Consider the following 23,186-nt stretch of genomic DNA (forward strand, 5'->3'; position numbering starts at 1 on the left):
ACAGAATATACTCCGAGGAGAAAGGCAGAGATATACAACTTAACACACTCAAAATTGCCTTCACATCATGGAATGGGTCACTGAAATACCTGAAGAGAACCAGATTCAATAAAGAAATGAAACCCTTTCTGACCACACACCCCTAATTGTCATCTACCACCTCACACTGTAACCCATATGGAATATCAAACAACTACAACCCATACTTGATGGGGACCCTATCCTGAAAGAAATCTTTCCTGAACCCCCATTTCTGGGCTTCCAACAACCTCCCCAACTTCTCCAAACTCATCATCAGAAGCAAGCTCCCCAAAGACCAGGACACACCAACTCAAAGTGGCACCAGATCCTGCCAGAACAACAGCTGCAAAACCTGCAGACATATCTCCACTGCTACAATGATTGACACACCTCACAACATAGTTTTCAAGATCCATGTATCCTACAGATGCCTATCACAGCATGTGGTATACTTCATCCAGTGTACTAAATGCTCCTCACAACAATTATGTGGGTGAAACCAGACAATCACTAGGCTCTCGAATGAATTCACACAGGACACTAAAAATCATGGACTGAACAGAGACACTGGATTTATAGCTTATTACAACACTAACCTCCCATTTGCCCTATAACTGCAGAAATGTAAATGGGCCACTCTACCTTGAATAGTCCCTTAGTATATGTGCTAACTATTTATGCTAAACAACCTGTTCCACCTTGCATTTAGGTATGATGCTCAGAGTACCTTTCCTTAGACCTGAAGACATGCTCTATGTGGCTCAAAAGCTTGTCTTTCTTACCTGCAGAAGTTGGTCCAATAAAATATATTACCTCACCCACATTGTCTCTCTAATTTATTACCTTTGATTATTTTGTCTGTGCATTTTCAAGCATGCAGCACAAATGTGACTAGATCTTTAATCAGCTAGTTTTCTTTTATAACATGCTACTTTAAAATTAAGGCTGTTTCAAATATTTTTCTACTTCTTGTAGCATTTTCCATGTTCTTAATTAAACGTTACAGATTAACTGACTTTATTTGTCCCAACATACAGTATAACTTGAGCTATTCATTTTATCTGACACTATGAACACATTTGATTATTTCTATCACCTGTTACTCTCACAAGTAATTAATCATCAATTAATTCACCTTATTTTAATCCTGGAGATATTACTATGCAAAATCTGGGATTAGATTTTCTTATTAGTGGGATTTTCTTTTAAAAGCTAAAATGCATAATTTCAGGCCATCACTATTTAAAGTTATCTCTAAACAGTTTTAAATCTCCCTCGAGTTGTTCTGAAGACAGTTTAATGAATTCTCATTTATGTTAATTATATTAATTATTGTACATGAGAGTTGGTTTTGTCTGTAGCATCTTAAACATCGGAAGATCAGATGAGACTGTAAACTCAGACATTTGCCTCTGCAAATACAACACGTTGTTTTTAAAAAAGCCCTCAGGTAATTCCACTTCTGGAAGCTAGAATCAACAAGGCAGAGGTTTTATTGATGGAACCATTTAAACATTTCTTGTGGGAATGTCAGATTCTGTAGCTCTGTTGAAACAGAATGCCACTTACAATTTAAGAAAAATTACTGTAGAATGAATAATAGCTGCTCAAGCCACATGTTATCTATTTCTGCAATTAGCGGAGAAATCCTGTTGTAGCACTCATTTAAAGCATCAGTTTTATTGCCACAGGAAAGTAACAATGCATCTTATCTGCACTTGGCAGCACCACTGTGCTGTAGTTAAGGGACTGTCAGGCTGACTGGTATAAAGCTTTATCTTGAAACTATTGTAACTCCTGGTTGCAAATTTTCTCCATACAAACCTCTGTATTCAAGATTTCTGTCTGGATAGAAATCTCTTTTCATAAAATATAACTGGTTAAAGGAGATTGGACTTTTAAGAAACATTTTTAAAAGCCTATAATTTAAAAGTGCTGTTGTGTTTAAGAAGGGATTAATTAATATCCTGTGGGCACTTGATACTGCATGATGCAAAGGGTAACAGACAACAACATCTTAGTTTGCAAAAATGCAGTGACTCAGATCATAGATCATTTGACCCAACAAAGCCATACACAGAGATAACCCTACCTGCACAGATTTCTCATCTACCAGTCCTTTGGTCTCACCATCTCCTTTTCTCCAGGCTCCATGCAGAGATCTCTCAGTGGTTGCAGTGGCTGAACTTAGGGAGGGGAGTGAGCGGTAGGGGCCTAGAAGAATATGTCCTCTCCCCACCTGTCCTAAAGACATTCCCAGGGAAAAGTAATACAACCCCAGGCATCTACCCAAGGGCATCTAAAGTCTGGGGAATCCCTGCTACCATGGCTGTGTTGGAGCATTCTGTGAAGGGGAGCTGCCAGTGTGCAGGCACTGTGCTTCCATGCTCCTGGCTTTTTGTGCACTCTTGAGAACGTGCTAGCTTTGAAGCTTTCTATTATTTTTCTTTATTGTATTGCAATAGCACCTATAGGCCTCAAACAAGACTAGAGCCCTATTGTGCTAGGCACTGCTCAAACACATATTTAGGATGTGTCTAAATGGCAAGATACCATGTCGGTAGCTAGGTTGTCAAGCTATAGTGCACTGGCATGCTGGTGTGCTGTAGATTCATACGCACTCTTGCCGCACAGTAACTTGTCCAAAGAGTCAATCCCTGCACTGAATAGTTTACACTCTGAATAGACAAGACTGATCAAAAGCATGTGTGTGGGAGGAGAAACAAACACAGAGGGGTGAAATTACTAGCGTAAGGTCACACAGCAGGTCAGTGGCAAAGCCAGGAATAGAGCTCCTAACTACAGTTCCCTCAACCAATAAATCACACAGATTCTCTTTTGTAGGGAACAGACCCTGCTCCCCTACAGGACAATGTGAAGGGAAGCAATATGAGGAGACTCTTGTGGAGACTTCCTCCCCAATTACCGCCTATTGTGGATATACCATGAGTTAGCACAAGTTAACTGAGCAATGTAATGTCTATAACATATATAGTTATAGTGTAAGTAGATTTCCATTGTAATTTGCAAACAGTAACAGGTACACAGTTACTAGAGTTCACAACACTGAGCAATTGTCAATACTGAACACAGGCACCGGCTTCCAACTTTCTATGGGGATGCTCAACCCCTACTCAGCCCCAGGCCCAGCCCACATTACAAGCCTTTCCCCAAGTCCCCACCCTACCCCTTCCCGCCCCTGTCCTGCCCCTTCCCCACCTCTCCCTGTGAGATTCCACCCTCTCCCCTGAGCGTACCCATCCCTGCTCCTCCCCCTTCCTCCCAGCGCCTCCTACACGCTGTGGATCAATTGTTCTGTGGTGGGTGGGAGGAGCTGGGAGGGAGGGTAGGAGCTTGGCTGCCAGTGGGGGAAGCACATAGTATGCCTATGGATACTGAAAAAATGTGCAGACTACAAATAAAAGAGTGCTCTGGTTAAAAGAATATTCATCTAATATTAACTTCAAGTTAATGAACTTCAAGAAATGAACTTCAAGAAACTGACAGAAAACAAACACTCCCTCCCCCTAGGGAAATATAGTTAAGATTCCTCTGATATCTAGGCACAACCTTTTAACTATTGCCCGAGGTACTGGAAGTGCATTTCTAATTCTTGTCTGACCTCCTGAAGTGTAGGTAGTGCTCAGTCAATTGCATCAGATTTGTATCAGTTAGGGTGGTCACTGTGTTGGTATTAACAAACATACATTGTGCAAGCTGCTAAATATGATGCAATGTGTGTCTGTCTGAGAGGGAAAGCGGGGACTGGGCAAGAAAGAATCAACCACTAAATGTTCGTATAACATCATCTGAGAAATTAATACAATGTGATGCGTCTTTCCCTTGGAGAAAGTCTAATACAATGTGATGTTCCCATCTTATTAAACTAACATTATATAGTATTAGATTTTCATACAGTAGGATGTTCTCTAGGTTGGCATCAGCAAATATTGTATCATGTTAACTTCAATCCAGGTCTACAATAAATGGCACTCTATAAATGGCACCTGTTAGTTTGGCTTCTGAGAAGCATTACCTTATAAAGCCCAATAGAGCATTAAATACAACATTATGCCCATAAAACATTGGTGCCCCTGAATCTCAGTCCTGAAAAATTAAGCTTGCTCTTCCCTCACAGTACAAAGGGAAGCTGAGCCTCAGGAGGCATTCACCTGAAGGGGAAATCCACGCAGTAATAGGACATTCAGTTAAAGCATCCTAATAACCTTAACTTTGCCGTGTAGTAATGTACTGAGAAAACACAGAAATTCTGAGACAACCATAACCATCCTTAACAAACAACTTAATCTTGGAAGTGCCCACAGACCTTAGAATGCCCTACTCTTCATGATATAATTATGGTGCTGATTCCAGCTGTGTTTACATTGTCCATATAAAAATGTATTTTATAAATTCATGATTAGACAAAGAGCATTCAGAGAACAGCTTTCCCCCACTCTTCATGAAAGATGAAATCCAGAGTATTCATGTTCACTTCTGGTAGAGTACGGAATGGCTGAAGCAGTGAAATTCATTTTCGCTGACCCAAAACTAAGGTTCTGGAATGCTATATAGCCCCATCTCCCTCCTCTCTTTTTCCCTCTATGGTTAATATTTCACCCTATGGGTTAGAATAGAGGCTGTAGCCTTCTGCACAAGTTGCATGGCTATTGAGGTCACTGGATCCATGTAAATATGAAACCACAGCTCTTTTTGTAGCTTCCTTCCAACACATCCCCAATGTGGCCTTTTGCACTAGCACACAGGAGAATGGGAAGCACTCCCCGTGCAACTATTCAGCAGGCAGATCCCCCCTACACACCCCCCAAAATATTGATTTAATGCTGTGGAGAGCCTGGTGCCAGCGCTCAAGATTGGAACCATTCTACCCTTTGAATCCATGTGGCCCCAGTATTAGCACACGCCAAGTGCATGTACATACGACAACCTCCTTTGCATCCTTTGCACAGATCATAATATTGTAGCACTTTCCTAAAACGAGCAAGGCTGAGTGTGGTGACAGTCACACTTGTTATCAGCTATGTATGCATAAAACCAAATATAACTCCCAATACTTAATGGTGCACATTTTTAATACTCCATCTACATGCTGTACAAGTACAGTGTCCTTTCTGAATTTATGATGAGCACAACCATTGACTGAAAACATCTTATGAAAAAAACTGTTGAAGGGGAGAGGGGAGGCTGATGGTGGTAGGTTTACTTTATCAATACAAAAAGAATGAGGAGTACTTTTGGCACCTTAGAGACTAACACATTTATTAGGGCATAAGCTTTTGTGGGCTAAAACCCACTTCATCGGATGCATGCAGTGGAAAATACAGTAGGAAGATATATATATATATATACATACACACAGAGAACATGAAAAAAATGGGTGTTGCCATACCAACTCTAACAAGACTCATCAATTAAGGTGGGCTATTACCTTCAAGTCAGCAGCACTACTATGAGTACCCGCATGGCCCCACAGTATACCAGCAACTTTATGGCTGACTTAGAACAACGCTTACTCAGGTCTCGTCCCCTAACGCTCCTACTCTATTCGCGCTACATTGATGACATCTTCATCATCTGGACCCAGGGAAAAGAAGCCCTTGAGAAATTCCACCATGATTTCAACAATTTCCATCCCACCATCAACTTCAGTCTGGACCAGTCCAGTCCACAAAAGAGATCCACTTCCTGGACACTACAGTGCTAATAAGCGATGGTCACATAAACACCACCCTATACCGGAAACCTACTGACCACTATACTTACCTACATGCCTCCAGCTTTCATCCACACCACATCACACGATCCATTGTCTACAGCCAAGCTCTAAGATACAACCACATTTGCTCCAATCCCTCAGACAGAGACAAACACCTACAGGATCTCTATCAAGCATTCTTAAAACTACAATACCCACCCACTGAAGTGAAGAAACAGATGGACAGAGCCAGAAGAGTACCCAGAAGTCACCTACTACAGGACAGGCCCAACAAAGAAAATAACAGAACGCCATTAGCTGTCACCTTCAGCCCCCAACTAAAACCTCTCCAGCGCATCATCAAAGATCTACAACCTAACCTGAAGGACGATCCCTCAATCTCAGAGATCTTGGGAGACAGGCCAGTCCTTGCTTACAGACAGCCCCCCAACCTGAAGCAAATACTCACCAGCAACCACATATGACACAACAAAACATTAACCCAGGAACCTATCATTGCAACAAAGCCCATTGCCAACTCTGTCAACATATCTATTCAAGGGACACTATCATAGGACCTAATCACATCAGCCACATCATGAGGGGCTCGTTCACCTGCACATCTACCAATGTGATATATACCATCATGTGCCAGCAATGCCCCTCTGCCATGTACATTGGCCACACCGGACTATCTCTACGCAAAAGAATAAATGGACACAAATCAGATGTCAAGTATTATAACATTCAAAAACCAGTCGGAGAACACTTCAACCTCCCAGGACACTCAATTACAGACCTAAAAGTCACAATCCTTCAACAAAAAAACTTCAGAAAGACTCCAATGAGAAACTGCAGAACTGGAATTAATTTGCAAACTGGACACCATTAAATTCGGCTTGAATAAAGACTAGGAGTGGATGAGTCATTACATAAACTAAAAACTATTTCCCCATGCTAATTTTTCCCCTACTGTTACTCACCCCTTCTTGTCAACTGTTTGAAATTGGCCATGCTGATTATCACTACAAAAGCTTTTTTTTTCTCCTGCTGAAAATAACCCACCTTAATTGATGAGTCTCGTTACAGTTGATATGGCAACACCCATTTTTTCATGTGTATAAATATATATATCTTCCTACTGTATTTTCCACTGCATGCATCCGATGAAGTAGGTTTTAGCCCATGAAAGCTTATGCCCGAATAAATTTGTTAGTCTCTAAGGTGCCATAAGTACTCCTCGTTCCTTTTGCTGATACAGACTAACACGGCTACCACTCTGAAACCGTTTACTGATATGGTGGCTTTTCCAAATTCAAAATGTCCTTAAAAGCTCTGTGATATAAGTGCCCCTACATGCATACCTTGTGAAGTCAATAAGAAAGGAAAAAAGAAGAAGTGATAAGAAGCTGGCACCACTACAGGGCCAAAATTATGATTTGAGTGCCTTACTTGTGCATAATTTCAAATATTGGGGTTTATTTTACATTCAACCATAACCATAATATCCTGAATTTTGAATGGTATGTGGTGGTGGGGCTTGGGGATTTGTTTTTAATTTTGTTTTGTAATTATAATTTTCCTGTGAGTTTTTGGTTTTACTTTCAAATAGTTGATGTATACTGTCAATGTCAAATTCAGAATTTTTGTCTGGGGATTAAAAAAAATATATATTTGTTTCACAAAATTAAGGTGTTTTTAAAAATAAATATATAATCTTCCTATAAGTACTCACTGCATCTAATGTGATACCTACAGATTTCTGTTTATCTGTCAATAACTTTCTATTTGCCACAGGGTAATAAACATAGGGGAGAAGTAAATCATTTTACTGACTTGAAGGATGGAACCATGCATGGAAATGGTAGCCACTTAGATTGGATTCTCTCTAACTTTCCATTCTCTCTCTTCCTCCCATAAATACTCCCAGTCCAACATAGATGAGAGGGGGATATGAGTCAACAGTGTGCGCCTGTTGCCAAGAAGGCTAATGGTATATGGGGCTGCATTACTAGGAGTACTGCCAGCAGATCAAGGGAAGTGATTATTCCCCTCTATTTGGCAATAGTGAGGCAACATCTGGAGTATTGTGTCCAGTTTTGGGCCTCCCACTACAGAAAGGATGTAGACAAATTGGAGAGAGTCCAGTGGAGGGCAAGGAAAATGATTAGGGGGCCGGGGCACATGACTTATGAGGAGAGGCTGAGGGAACTGGGCTTATTCAGTCTGCAGAAAAGAAGAGTGAGGAGGGATTTGATAGCAGCCTTCAACTACCTGAAGGAGGGTTCCAAAGAGGATGGAGCTAGGTTGTTCTCAGTGGTGGCAGATGACAGAACAAGGAGCAGTACTCTAAAGTTACAGTCGCAGAGGTCTAGGTTGGATATTAGGAATAACTATTTCATAGGAGGGTGATGAAGCACTAGAATAGGTTACCTAGGGAGGTGGTGGAATCTCCATCCTTACAGGTTGTTAAGGCCTGGCTTCACAAAGCCCTGGCTGAGATGATTTAGTTGGTGTTGGTCCTTCTTTGATCAGGGAGTTGGACTAGATGACCTTGTGAGGTCTCTTCCAACTCTAATCTTCTATAATTCTATGATGTTCCAATAGCACTAAAAGATGTTCCCTTTTTCTCAAAAAGGGCCCCTATTTACTGTATAGTTTTCAAAGGTATGCTCTAGTGCACTAAGTTATATGACCTGTGTACATGAAAAACTGCTTTTCCTTCTTGGTGCTGTCTCAGGTTGAGAACTGAAAGCACAGTATTTTCAGTGTGACTCAATCTTTACACAGAGCTATCCACTTAAATGCTCAGTTTACATACCATGGATCACAAAAGCACCCTCTGATCAATGCAGAATGGGGTCCAGCCTCAAGGACCTGATGATTTCTATACTCTTGCTCCAAGACCAATAAGGAATCAGGCCTTAACTGAATTCTGTTTTCTTGCTAAACACTGTTTAAGTTAGGTGACCTCAAAAACCACCTTTTGGTATAGGGGGAGATTTGTCTTTCAATGGGATCTGTCTCTTAAATCCTATAGGGGCTTTTGAAAATCTCCCCCACAATTATCTAAGCTGACTAGAATCCTCCAGAATAATTTAAAAAACACATACTGTAAAATATGCAGATTAGTGGATCATCCCTGACCATAAAGCACAATCACATTATTCCTGTCAAAAACAAAATGTATAGACATATTTTATGTATACTTTTTATTTAAAAAAACATTGACTGGTAATGAAAGGCTGATCTCAAGGCTAGATCCATACTCACTGACTATTTTAAACAGAAGTATTATAATAGCATGGTAGCCGCTGTATCTTGGCTGCCTGTCCCTTCCGCATGATCAGTTTACCTATTATCTTTGGAGACCTATTTTTCATGTTAATGGCCCTCCTTTCTCTCTCTAAATTGAGCGTTTGTAGACATGCCACACAGTTGATCTACTAAACATCCTATATACAACATAATTCTCTTCAGAGGTAGCAATCTTGCTTGAGACACTAATATAATTATAGGTTTCAGAGGAACAGCCGTGTTAGTCTGTATTCGCAAAAAGAAAAGGAGTACTTGTGGCACCTTAGAGACTAACCAATTTATTTGAGCATGAGCTTTCATGAGCTACAGCTCACTTCATCAGCTCATGCTCAAATAAATTGGTTAGTCTCTAAGGTGCCACAAGTACTCCTTTTTTTTTTTAATATAATTATGTTAAGCCTTAAATCCTCCATTAGTCCTCCCATCAGAGCATATGTTTCCCCAAAATGCTACTGGCGCTCCCCAATAAAGTTACATGCAGGACATTTAATACCAAATTGAACAGTTGTAAAAGCTGATGAGGAAACACTTGTTTCTGAATGTTGCTTTCCCTGTATAAAGAAAAGGAGGACTTAGTCTCTAAGGTGCCACAAGTCCTCCTTTTCTTTTTGCGGATACAGACTAACACGGCTGCTACTCTTTCCCTGTATAGTGCATTGTAATAGCTTGCCTCCCTGAGGAGCAGAATTGAGCAGAGACCCCCTGCCAATACACAAAGAAATGCTCAAGGAAAAAGCTTGTTTTATCCTCCTTCTGTCTTCCTAATTTTACCACCATCCAAAACCAAGCTGAATGAAAGAAGAGGTGGAGTGAGCAAGACAACTAATGCAGAGAACAAAGAAACGCAGGGGGAGAAGCATCCAGAGGAAGAGTTGATACAAAGCATTCAACATCTCTGCTGAAATACCTAGGTGTCTTTCACTGGTCCAATAAGAGGTGCTATACAATGTGAATGTGTAGGTATGTACAGTATGTATCCATTTGCAGTTTTAAGTAAGATTTTGTACCATGCTCATCACCATAGTATCTGGTGCACTCTGTTTTAACTCGGCTCCTCCTCTCAGCTGCACAATGCACAAGGTAGGAGTTAAGTGAATTTGAAGTAACAATGTGACGTCTTTAAGGAAACGGATGTTCTGCAGCATTAAGCCCTGGTGTTGAGAAATGCCTTGATGCACACTGTAGTTGCGCTGGGGACTTAGTTGACAGGCACATGGAAATGCAGGCCTTGGAAGAGGACCTCAAAGTGCTGTATTTCTCTGTGCATTAGACAAGGATTGACAGGACAGCTGGGCAACATTTTTTGGACAAAACTTTTTTCACCAAAAAAATGCAGATTCAGGTTCTCCAAAATATTTTGCAAATTCTTATCAGTACCATCCTCACAAAAAGAAAAAAAATCCAGAAAAAAATAAATATTTCATTTTGATTTTTTTCATAATGAAATGTTTTGATTTCTTGATTCAGACCAATTTTTCATTTCAAATTTTTCTTCAATTTTATTTTAAAAAAGGTTAAAACAAGGAAACAAAACATTTCATTTCAGGCCATACAAAATGTCTTGTTCCACTCAAAACAATTTGTTGGACTTTTTCAGTTCACCAAAGTGAAATTATTTAGATTTTTCATTGTGGCCAGTGTGTGGGTAGTCAGGCCTATTGGTCAAAGCTTGAGTCAGGCCTAGTAGTCAGAGCCAGACACAGCATCAGGTGCCAGGCATAGGTGCAGAGACCTTAAATAAGGCAGGAAAGCAGGTATGGGGAGCAAATGTGAGTCTGCATTAGGAGGACAGGAACCAGGAGCAGGCAGGAATACAGGGTTCAGAAGTCACATAAGCAGCAGAGGTACATAGTAGCAGTGAGTGTTACTTCCTGGTTTATATAGCGCTCCTCAGGCAAACTGGGGGTGCTGGATGTTTCCTGCAATATGAGATAGCACTTCACTGGTTACCTTCTCTTGTTACTCAGATGAGCTGCTGAATGGAGGTGATGGCCTAAGCACTGCCTGTGGGTCAGGGTTCAAGGCCCACAATCCCATACACAGTGAACCAAAAAGTCAGTTGTTCCCATACACAGTGAACCAAAAAGTCAGCCCTGGTTCTTAGACATCTGGCTCTAGCTTAAATTGCTACCTTTCTTTTCCACTCCATCAGGGCATGTGTGCCGGCTCCCATGCTGATGTCAGCTGGCCAGACCATAAACCAGCATCAGCAAGGGCAAGATAACTCCAATGACAAGCTGCCAACATAAGTCCATTAACATTCATTTTATTCTACATGTCCTCTTCCTTTTACAGGTACTGAAAATTGGAGGGCACACAATGAAGAGTGAATATATTTGTGGGTGTGTTTATACCTTTTAAATATTGTCAAAGATAATACTTAATAATCCATGTTGTTGGATATGATTTTCTCTGTGAATCCTGCTCTTAGATTTGTGTATAGTTCTGGTAGTTTAATACCATGTTTGTTGCCACAAGAGATGCCACAGGAGCATAATATTCCAAGGAGATTGATGCACGGTGTCTAGGATAGGAACCTGGATTTGTTTTGAAGAAACAGGAAGCACTAACCATTTCTATAGTATGCTGTTGATACATGAATCCATACCATTCACACTCTCTGCATTAGTTTGGTAGATACCATTAATGACCAGTGGAGAACACTGCTAAGAAAAAAAGCATTGACCCTTGATAATAACCATAGTTACTGTGGTGATCTTCTTACCATTTCTGTTTTGTGGTGTGTCTTGGCCTCCAAAAAACCTTATAAGGTGTGTTTCTAGATGTCATCATGTCTCCTCCTACCTTCTGTTCTTTCTGCTTTTCCAGAACAAGGAAGAAGGATGTACAGCAAGCTGTGCCTTCCAGTTGTGGACATTTTTGGGTGCAACCTCAGCCAACATGCACACTTTTTGTGCAGATTCAGAAAATCAGGATCCAACTTTCTTTTCTTTTACTAGACTCCATCTCTACATGTCATTTTCCCTTTTCTAAGACTCTGCATCCAACTCTGTAAGGTTCAGGTGGTCTCATTCTCTCAAAAATACACACACACTTTTAAGAAACTTCATCTGAAAATAAACTGTATTGCACGACATGAGAACACACTATTCTTGTGAGAATAAAATCCCATCTGTGGAAGATACATTCCTAGTACAGGATTTCCTCCTCATTTTCCCAGAGCAGTCATGGACTGAGGAAAGCCTCCTTATCTCTCTTGATTTTGTCCTTTGTATATTGTGTTAGCTAAATCTTCCCTCATGACAGCCATAGGGAAATCTCAGACTGAAATTTCGTGCCCAACTGAAATGCATTCTGGTTATGCCCCTGTAATCCTACATTATAATACTTATCTCCTTCACCACCTTTGGGATGTACAGATTTGCTGTATCTTCAAAGTCCCACACCCTCCAAAAAAATGAATATAATCCCATCAACAAACATTTGAAGAACAAAAAAAGACTAGTTTTGGACTTGAAGGAACACTACTGAGCTAATCATTTGCCCTGCAGCTGTGCCCATCTTTTAGTGCTTGCAAAAACTTTCTATTTTATGTGCTTTCATTTAATGTCAGATGAACCCAATGAAGTGAATTGACAGGCAGATTCAGTTCCAAAGCAGGCTTGTTTCATAGCCTGCAACCTCATATTATTTCCAGGCTTTTTCATATGTCAACCTTTGTAAACGCGTGTAGAGATAACAGCAAATATCAGAGTTTTGACTGAGCTAGGATTGCAGCTCGCAGCCCAGCTCCTTGAAATGTTCATGTTTATGCTACATAAATAATGTATGTTCTGTACATTTAAAAAAATACAAATTTTGTTTAATGCCTTGCAATGTGTGAAGCAGTGAGGGAGAAAGGGCTTTCTGCCACACATTGGCATATATTAATAGTGCTTTAAAAATTAAAAAGATTAACAGAATGTATTTGACAAAAGTGGGTCACACATGATTTCAGGGAGCACTAGGGTCTTTCAACCTGTTTTGTCCATTTCTACTTTCACATAATATTCCTCAAAAATCCTTATAGTTTAAGTTTAGACATTTAAAATGGTGTACACATGTTTAATATGACATATTGCACGAAATAGCGGAAGTGATGGATCAAATATTGTAGACATATAGCTTTCTCTTTCTTTTCTTATTTAGTTCATTTGAGTAGTTTCAACCATCAACATCCATTTAAGCGAAGGGGGAATTGTCATTGTTTGTTTCTTTGTTTTTGTGTGTGTGAATTGGCCCAGGGACAAAGTAGGAGAGCTCATATATTGAAAGGGCCCAGGCTGAAGTCAGAAGAAAGATTCCTATTGACTTCAGTGGGCTTTGGGAATTCAGAATCCTGACAGGTGCTGAAGGCTTGACACAAAAAAATTTGCATTGGTTGTGCAGCTGTTATGAACACAAAGAGCACAAATCATACATCAAATCTGGCAAAGTATGAGATCCCAAGTGGGGACCAAAATAAAAAAGTGTCCAGTGGGTTTTTTTTAATGCCAGTGTCAATTTTCTGTAGATGAAGAGTTCCAGGTTTGAAACTGTTACAATCTTCTGTCTTACTAAATTAGATCATCTACATTAAATACAGTACAAAGTAGAATTTATAATCTAATGGTCACACATGCATTATTTCAGATTTTCTGTACCTGACCCAAACTTTCCATTGGGAAACTAGACTGTATTTGTGCAATGGAGTATCATTCCATATTGTGATGCATTATCTTGTTAAACAGATACATTCCTAGAGAAGCTTGACTTGAAGCTTTGGGTTCTTATACCTCTGCTTATACCTTATATCTTATATCTTATACCTGCTGTTTACATAGGAATATGAGTCTAACTTTCTTTGAGTTTATTCAGCTTCTGCATTATGACATAAGTAAAACTACTGTCCCTAGAAATAAACAAAAATAAAATATGGTGTTAAGTTATAAAAGCCTGTTTGTCAGCCTAAGAAAAATTTTGGGTTTAACTATTTGATACTCTTATATCTCATACTAATGTGTGTAAACAAAGCCATTGTGTTTTACATCTTCCTACAAGCAGACGGGGTAAAAATAAAATAAAACTAAAGTGTTACAGGGTATGGTAAAAGTGTAATACATGAGCATACACTGAAAGGCTGCCTGGCTCATCTCTCAAGGCAAGGTCAAACAACCAGTCAGGAGGGGCAAGGAGGGTTTGGGGAGAAGGTATAAAACACTACAAGGCCAAAAAAATGCCTGTCTCTGACTGTAGCACAACTTCACTCCTCACCCCTCTCATGGAATACAAAAAAGGTGGAACAAAGACCCTAAACTCACGACCCTCCAAAACGGAACATGATCATAAGTTGTAAGGGGTGGGACCAAGGGCGTGCATTGCAGGTATATTTGGGCCTGCTAAGAAGAAGGAGGTAGGAAATGGGAATGGGGACACAAGCAAGGCTCTGCGGTGTCAGAGCTGGAAAGGGGGGACATGGGATAAATGCTCTGCGGCATCAGAGGTGGGAATGGGACACTGGGAAACCAGGCTCTGCAGCGTCTAAGTTATGGTATACATGTTTGCTGGAAACTAACTCCAATAAACATTGCATTGCCTGCACTTTGGACTTTTCTCTTTCTGTCTGCGTGACAAGAACCAGGAAAAAGGGTGAGACCTGATCTGGAGGACTGGCATGTGCACATCTGAAATACAAGGGCTGTGTAAACTTTCTCTTTTATGATTGTGCATGGAGACAGAAGAAATGTTACATTTTTAACGGGAGCACTTGACTCCAAACCTGCTCTGTTCTTCCTCCCAAGACCTTCGACAGCCCTCCAAAGGGTTGAAGTATTAGTGGAAACTAGCAGGCTTATTGCCACAATAAACCCCTGCTTGATTAAAAATAAAAGTGCTTTGGCTACAAAGTCAATCTAAATAAATACTGTATAAACAGAATGACTGGGCAGGATTTCAACTGGTCTCTAATTTCAGACTGTTTATTCTCATTGGGCCCAAACCTATACCCATCTCTCTCTTTTTCTCAGTTAAAGGTGGCACACAGATATAAATGGACAAAAAAGATATAATAAATGAAGAAATGTCCCTGCTATTATAGATGGTAGTAGAGTGTATACATTAGTAAAGCTGAGTTTGTGTTTCTGTTCTTAATACAGGCTTCAGTCTCTTCAGCACTTAACTTCTTAAACTATTTCTAATCATATCACAGTGGTGTGTCAGCCAGATGCCTAGGGTGTTTTTTGTTTTGGGGGCCTGAAGTTTGGAAAAGCATTTGAAAATGTTCTGCCTTTTTCATTTAACAAAGCACACAATGTAATTTGTATGCAATTTCAAAACACTACATAAAATAAGGGGCAAAGTGCAAAACTATCACACATAAAATTTGGAAGTGAGTTAATTCTTAACATGAGTTGCTTCTAGAGCCGTGCATGGGACTATTTTTTTAATCCTGCTCCTGTCCTGCCCCCCAGTACCCATTCCCACATTTTTTCATGAATTTTTATCTTGTTCCCACCTGCAAAAACTTTAGATCCTGTAAGAGAGGCAGATTTCCCTATGCTACTAAAAACAAAAAGACAAAAAAACAACAGTTGATTAATATATTATATAAATGGAAATCATTCATCATTTTACCACGTAAAAATTGTGAGAGACTTAGTGTTTTCCTGAAAATTACTGCTGTCGGTTATTTGGCCCACCCAATGCCAGCTGCAATAAAATATATTTTACCCATTCCTGCTATTGTGGGAGCAGATCCTGTGGGACTGCGGAATCACAGTCCTGCTTCAGGGCTCTAGCTGTTTCCTTTCTATTTTGAAATGGCACAAGATATAAATGGCAAAAAAGAATTAGTAGACAGAGCATTTATAGCTGTTCCTGCTTGGAACCTTTTGTGAGACAATTCCCCATTCACTTAAATAGGACTTGGCATTGTCACATGCTGATATCTATTCAAAGCCAAAGAATAGATATTATATAACGTCAAGGAAACACAGTGAAAACTTAATGTGGGTCTTGAGACCATTTTACAAGTCCAATTATGATGAGAAAATGATATCAATCCGCATCTAAAATGACAATTTTACTATGTCAAGAAGATGCCCCAATGATTTTAATGTAAATCCCTGGAGACTACATTATAATTTTTACATTGGGAAAACATTTGTATTGTAAAGCTGGAGAGTCGTGTGGTGTCAAACTCACAGTACAACAATGTCTTGAGTTTGTCTTCTGCTAAGAAAGGAAATATAATCCCCATTGGACTAAGATACAACTAAGATTGATACATTAAGTACACCATTATCTACTATAAAATTCCTATTCCCAATTCCCAATCTTTTCAATTAAAAGTTTCCCTTTTTATTTCTTTTCCTGTTTAATAGTAAAGCACTGTATTTTCACAGCACTATTTCTGTTGCCTAATTTGACTGCTCCACGGTCACACAGGATATCTGTGGTAAAGCTTAGATTAGATCCCAAGTTGTCTGAACTTCAAACACAGACAAAAGCAGGGTAAATAGTTTTTAAAATTTCCTAAATATTCTTTCAAATTTCCATATAATTTGCTTTGGCCATGTGTTCACTCTTTTTTTGTTTGCTTTCTGTGAACTTTCAACAAACTTTACTACTATAAATGTTCACAGAAGGCAATTTTCAAAGTCATTCATGTGAGTGTTCTGGGAAACAATTTTTTTTAAAAAGAAAAGGAGTACTTGTGGCACCTTAGAGACTAACCAATTTATTTGAGCATGAGCTTTCGTGAGCTACAGCTCACTTCATCGGATGCATACCGTGGAAACTGCAGCAGACTTTATATACACACAGAGAATATGAAACAATACCTCCTCCCACCCCACTGTCCTGCTGGTAATAGCTTATCTAAAGTGATCATCAGGTTGGGCCATTTCCAGCACAAATCCAGGTTGTATCCTGCTGTATCATATCCTGCTGGGAGAGTGAATTTGTGGGGGGGGGTGGAGGGTGAGAAAACCTGGATTTGTGCTGGAAATGGCCCAACCTGATGATCACTTTAGATAAGCTATTACCAGCAGGACAGTGGGGTGGGAGGAGGTATTGTTTCATATTCTCTGTGTGTATATAAAGTCTGCTGCAGTTTCCACGGTATGCATCCGATGAAGTGAGCTGTAGCTCACGAAAGCTCATGCTCAAATAAATTGGTTAGTCTCTAAGGTGCCACAAGTACTCCTTTTCTTTTTGCGAATACAGACTAACACGGCTGTTACTCTGAAACCTGTCAATTTTTTTTAAATTTACACCCAGTTATATTATTCACTTGGAAGTGGGTTGCATGCATGGCCAGTTAGGGAACAGAATTATTAACATGTGCCTTAAACAAACAATCACTTTCTAGGAAAAACAAGTCAAATTTCAAAGATTTGTGATCAATCCATAGGCTAAAAAACATATTTCCTGAATTATTTGAAAAACAAATACATTTGAGGAAATTTAAATTACATTGTGAAAGCAGACAAAAGCTTGATCAATCATATCAAGTATTTGTTTTGAATTATTTCCTTAATTCTACAGAAAAACATTTCTCTGCCACGTTTATCCCTTTCCCATTACATATTCTCTGCTTAACTGAGTTATCATCATTATCCCTAATCCAGTTTCTGTTGCATATAATTTGTTAACAAAATGTTCTCAATCCTCATTTTCTTTACATTTTTATTGGTCCTTAGAATTAATAATGTTATTCACATTTTTTAAAAAGCTCTTTTATAACCTTCATTTTATGTGTGTTTTTTTCCTATTACATGCAAAAACATTACATTTTCAGAGACATGCTACCCTTGAAAAGAAGCAAATTTCTAGCATGTTCTTTTTCCTAATGAATAATTTGACACCGTGTCTCTTACATTAAATATGATTGCAGCATTATGTTAAATATACATATGTGATAGTTATAAAATGTTATGATTGGCAAATGATCTAACATTATAATAGCATTGTGTGCACTTAATATGTAATTGCCTGTCTAATCCTACATGCTTATGGCCCTGATTGAGAAAGCACTTAAGTATGTGTCTAAGACCATCCCTATTCATGACAGCATTCAAGCACATACTTAAGCGTATTTAAGACCCATTGACTTTAGTGAGACTAATGCACATATTTAATATTAAGCACCTGCTCAAGCGTTTTACCAAATAAGTATGCTTCCCTGAATCAGATCCTTATTATAGATGGAGCTGGCAGTGCTGCTTATATTTAAGGTGCCTAACATTTTCCATTATAAGGCCATTTTCAATTGCTTATAATATTGCCAAAATGCAACTGATGAGTCTGAAAGTATCTATACCAGGTGCCTGCCGAAGCTGAATTTTTTGGAAAAAGTTTGCCCATAAGCAGTTCAGTTTTTTCCAAGAACAGGCTTAAGGGAAAATATGTTAAAACAATGTTAAAATTCTGACATCTATGCCATTGAGAAGATTTAACATACCCATGCTTTGGAGCAGGAACTTGAAATTTGGCAGAAGGAGTCACCCTCAGGTCAGAGACCTGCCTTTTACCATCCCAGTGCAAATCCACTCAAATTTGGCCAAGTTATTACGGTCTGGAACAGTGGTATTGGAACACTTTTAATAGTGGGGGTGCTGAAAGCCAGCCCTCTGTCGACCCCTCTGCCCCCAGACCTGAGGCTGGGAGTAAAGCCCTGGGCACGGGGGGCTGAGAGCCGGGAGCGCAGTCGGGGCACGTGCGGCTGGCAGCTGGGTGCCCAGGGGTGCTGCTGCACACCCCGCACCCCTAGTTCCCGTGCCTATGGTCTGGAATTGCCATTTTCGCATGCTCAGTAGAGGCTTAGAATTTGGCTACAAAAATTTCTTACGAGTCTGTCTATATTGAGCAAAGTTGAGCCAGACTTTCCCTGTACTTGCTTTTCTTGCTGCTTTGGGCCACTGTGGTGCTTGGCACCAGACTGAGAGCAAGTAGACTGATTCCCCTGTACAATCAATGCTTTTCCTGCTTTCACCCAGGAAGCAGCCTGTCTTGAATGCTGAGGAGTGAGGAACAGAGGGGGAGCAGGCTGTGGGAGGAAAAGCAGGCAGGCAGAGGCAGATCAGCAAGACCCTGGGATCACTGGGGGAGCGGGACAGGTTGGGTGATAGAATCAAGAGAAACAGGAGCAGAACCACAGTCTGAGGAGAAATTAGTTTTGTGCAAAAAATTTCAACCAGCTGTATTCAGCATAGCCGAATTTCTGTTTCTGCTATGCAGCACTAAACTATCAGAGTGTTTCACAAATATTTATAAATTTATCTTTGCAACAGCTCATGAGGTATGATAGTATTATCCCCATTTTACTGAAGGGGAGCTGAGGCATAGACTATTAAGGACATTATCACAAGTCAACTAAATATGGTGCCCAATTTAAGATGTCTAGGGACAATTTTTCAGAGTCCCTAGCATTTTTATCATTTTGTATGCTCAAAGCACAGCTCCAATTGACTTGAGTTCTAGCTGTGAACGCTCAGAACTTCTTCAAATCAGACCCAAGGTGTTTCAGGTTGCACACTCAAAATAAAACAGACATAATTAAATGACCACCTGTGAAAAGTTTGGTTTAAGTGACTTCCCCAGCATCACACAGGAACTCTGTGTAGAGGCTAGACTCCAGTTCTGCATGGTGGCACTCAACTGCCTTCACCATAAGACCAACCTTCTTGAATAGAAAACACAGGGGTTAAAACACCAGCTTTCTCACCATTGTTCACACCACTGAAGACACACTAGTGGTAGCAACTGTGCGGATTTTCTTTGTTAAAATGGTCTCATGTGTACATAATATATGTCTCAGAATTTTGGATTAGAGAAATTAGTTTTTGTTTTCCACTTTCAGTGGCTTTAATATTAAAAGGAAAAGGAGTACTTGTGGCACCTTAGAGACTAACAAATTTATTTGAGTATAAGCTTTCGTGAGCTACAGCTCACTTCATCGGATGCATTCAGTGGAAAATACAGTGGGGAGATTTATATACACAGAGAACATGAAACAATGGGTGTTACCATACATACTGTAACAAGAGTGATCAGGTAAGGTGAGCAGGAGAGCGGGGGTGGGGGGGGTTACGGACGACCTTTTGTAGTGATAATCAAGGTGGCCATTTCCAGCAGTTGACAAAAATGTCTGGGAAACAGTGGGGGGGGGGAGGGAATAAACATGGGGAAATTGTTTTACTTTGTGTCATGACACATCCACTCCCAGTCTTTATTCAAGCCTAAGTTAATTGTATCCAGTTTGCAAATTAATTCCAATTCAGCAGTCTCTCATTGGAGTCTGTTTTTGAAGTTTTTTAGTTGAAGAATTGCCTCTTTTAGGTCTGTAATCGAGTGACCAAAGAGATTGAAGTGTTCTCTGACTGGTTTTTGAATGTTATAACTTCAAAAATAGACTCCAACGAGAGACTGCTGAATTGGAATTAATTTGCAAAAAAAGAAAACTAAAATTGAACAGAAAAAAAATAAACATAGCAACTATAAAATAAAAAAGCCATTTGTAATTACTCTTACTCTAAGTAGGCAGCAGGCCAACTTTTCATGCAGTTTAATGGCTGTGCATCTTTTCTTTCTGTGTTAGGTTTAATGACTGTGAACCCTCCTCCACATCCTCCTTAATTTCTGTATGTTTGTCTAGTCAGTTTAGATTGTAAGCTCTTTGGGCCAGGAACCATGTCTTAACTTGTTTACTGTGCTTTCTAAACCACCATGTACACTGAAGGAATGTTATATACTGATATACACAAAAATATACATACAACTTTTTTTCTAGAAGATTCCAGGCAATCAAGATGCTCAGCTATCAATTAGTTCTCCCTTTTCCCACAACAGGTAGCATTAGCATGAAGTAAAGTGAGTAATCAAAATCTTTAAGTGGGCTTACTAACAGATGACACCATGATGAAATTAAAAAGGTAGGCCACTGCCTACATCAGGGCATTCTTGCTGGAATATTCAACATTTGACCATGATCAAATAATAGATGGTCAGTTGACCAATCAATTGACATTTGACCAGTCAATTGATCAGTCTACCAAGCATAGCTCCTTCATACACTTACTCTGTCTACCACATGCCTCCTCATGCTTTCTCAACAACAAGCCACTGATGAAGTAATCGTAGTATACTGTTCTGTTTAAATCTGTACAAAATAAATTGTCTGTCTTTCTTAGTCTTCTCTGAGACTCCTGGCAAATACAGTGAAATAGCAGATTGTTGCGAGCTGTTCTTTTACAATTTTGCTAGAGGACCCTGTATAGCAGTAATACAGATGTCCATGCACTGCCTTCCAGAGTAACCCAGTGGTACAATATAATTTTAATAATAACAGGGTTGTTGTGACTCACAAATGTAGTAACACTTTAAAACACTTTATATATTTACCTTTATATACGCTAAAATAATATGTTTTTATTTATTAGACTTTCTTGCTCAAAACATCACTATGTTTCTAAATAACGAGGTACCTAAAAACTATCATTAACCCAATTGCAATGTGCCCCAGTACACAGACAAATTCTAGCACATGCCTGCACACACACACAAATAAAAGTATCTCTAGCCTTTCCCAGAAGAATGTTGCTGGCTAAAGGCATTTTTTAAAAAAACAACTCTTTTTACTCATTTGAGGAGCCTCAGGGAAGTTAATGGCCCACTTTCGTGAGTAAGGCAAATGGGATTTGGCTGTAACTAGAATATGCTGTCTGAGGAAGGAGCATTCCAAAACCACAGGCCCTCTACAGAATATATCTTACCTCTCATTCTCTTGAAATTACATCATGCAACAGTTAGCAGTTCCAGCCCTGTCAATCTCAGATGGTCATTCAGGTAGATCGGTCCTGTTTAATTTATGGCTGTACCAGAAACATGCTTTACATTACAATTTCATTTTATTTTATATTTGAGCAAAAACAGGATATTGTGGTTACTGTTCAGAAGAGACTTTATTTCTGTGATAAACATTAACCAGAGCTACGTCATGTAAAATCAAATATTAAAGAAGTTTAAAAAATCATTTACAACTGTCTTCATATGAAATACAAACAGTTCAAACTAAGCTACATTTGACTGCACTGTGTTACACATTTTAAAACTTTCAGAGCCTAAAGTATATTCAGATTCAAATTAACTAAATCCTTGCAGTAAGTCTTTGATATTTTGCCCTAAGTAGATAAATAACTATAAAGGGGGTCTCATTCTACCCTAGTCAGCAGTTGCTGGAAATAGATACTTTTCAACTCTGTTTTGATAAGAGCTGCTCCAAATGGTTCACATTAAAAATCAAAACTGCTGTGAACTCTGTTTGTTTATTTGTATGAGCCCAATTTAATGTGTTCACTGAAAGGACTGGCTGAAAGATGGCTGTTGTATTTTCAACAAGATGGCATTAGAGGCAGAGCTGATGCCACACAGTCACATGCACAGAAGAGAGAATCTATTATTTTTCTGCTTGCATGAAAATTACTTCCACTGACATTTATGGAACCCCTCACAAGAAGGGCTTCCCATGTGAGTAAGGGTTTCAGGATTGGGCCTTTACCTTTTACAGTAAAAAAAGAGGTTGTTGAGAACACAATTTACACCTTGTAGTCTCCTCTTGCTGTTATCCCACTGGTTCAGATGGATATTGATTGTATACTGTAAGTTATCAGAATGAGGTAGTTGCTTTGCAAAAATGACATTTCTGTTTGCTCTAGAAATCTTATTCCTGTATAGATGATCAACATCAATAACTAGAGAAACATTTTAATCAGTTAAAGTTTATTCTTCTTCTCCAAAGGAGCTGTTGTACAAAACATGAATTTAGCTAGATGATATTTGTCCATTCATTCTTTTTAAAACAATACAGTTTACCAAATTCGAGCTCTTCAGAACCAAAATAATGTAACATGCTGTTTCAACTTATAAAAATCTATGCAGCTCTTTTCAAACATAAATTGCATCTAAAGTCAGTTGAGTAATGAAAAATCTGCCCTAAATCTGGCCTGTAGATGACTTTTTATGAAAAATGTCTGCAAGACTTCCAGCTGCTTCTGTAGAAAGTCTATAAAAGTTACCTTTGATGTTTAATATATGTGGCAGAGGTCAAGATTAACAGATTTCATTTCATTTTCTGATAATAGCTTGTATTGTT

General features: G+C 39.3%; 1 long non-coding RNA gene across 2 annotated transcripts in view; it reads right to left on the reverse strand.

Annotated features, from left to right (window-relative positions):
- The window catches only part of LOC125636788 (uncharacterized), a 409,942-nt gene extending 387,990 nt beyond the window's left edge, over positions 1-21,952 (reverse strand). For both annotated transcript variants that reach the window (XR_012668515.1, XR_012668505.1), the window contains exon 1: positions 21,808-21,952. This is a non-coding gene — a long non-coding RNA (uncharacterized LOC125636788). The remainder of the gene's footprint in view (positions 1-21,807) is intronic.
- Positions 21,953-23,186: the final 1,234 nt, after the last annotated feature.

The sequence above is a fragment of the Caretta caretta genome, chromosome 5, assembly GCF_965140235.1.
Source record: "Caretta caretta isolate rCarCar2 chromosome 5, rCarCar1.hap1, whole genome shotgun sequence".
NCBI classification, from domain to species: Eukaryota; Metazoa; Chordata; order Testudines; family Cheloniidae; genus Caretta; species Caretta caretta.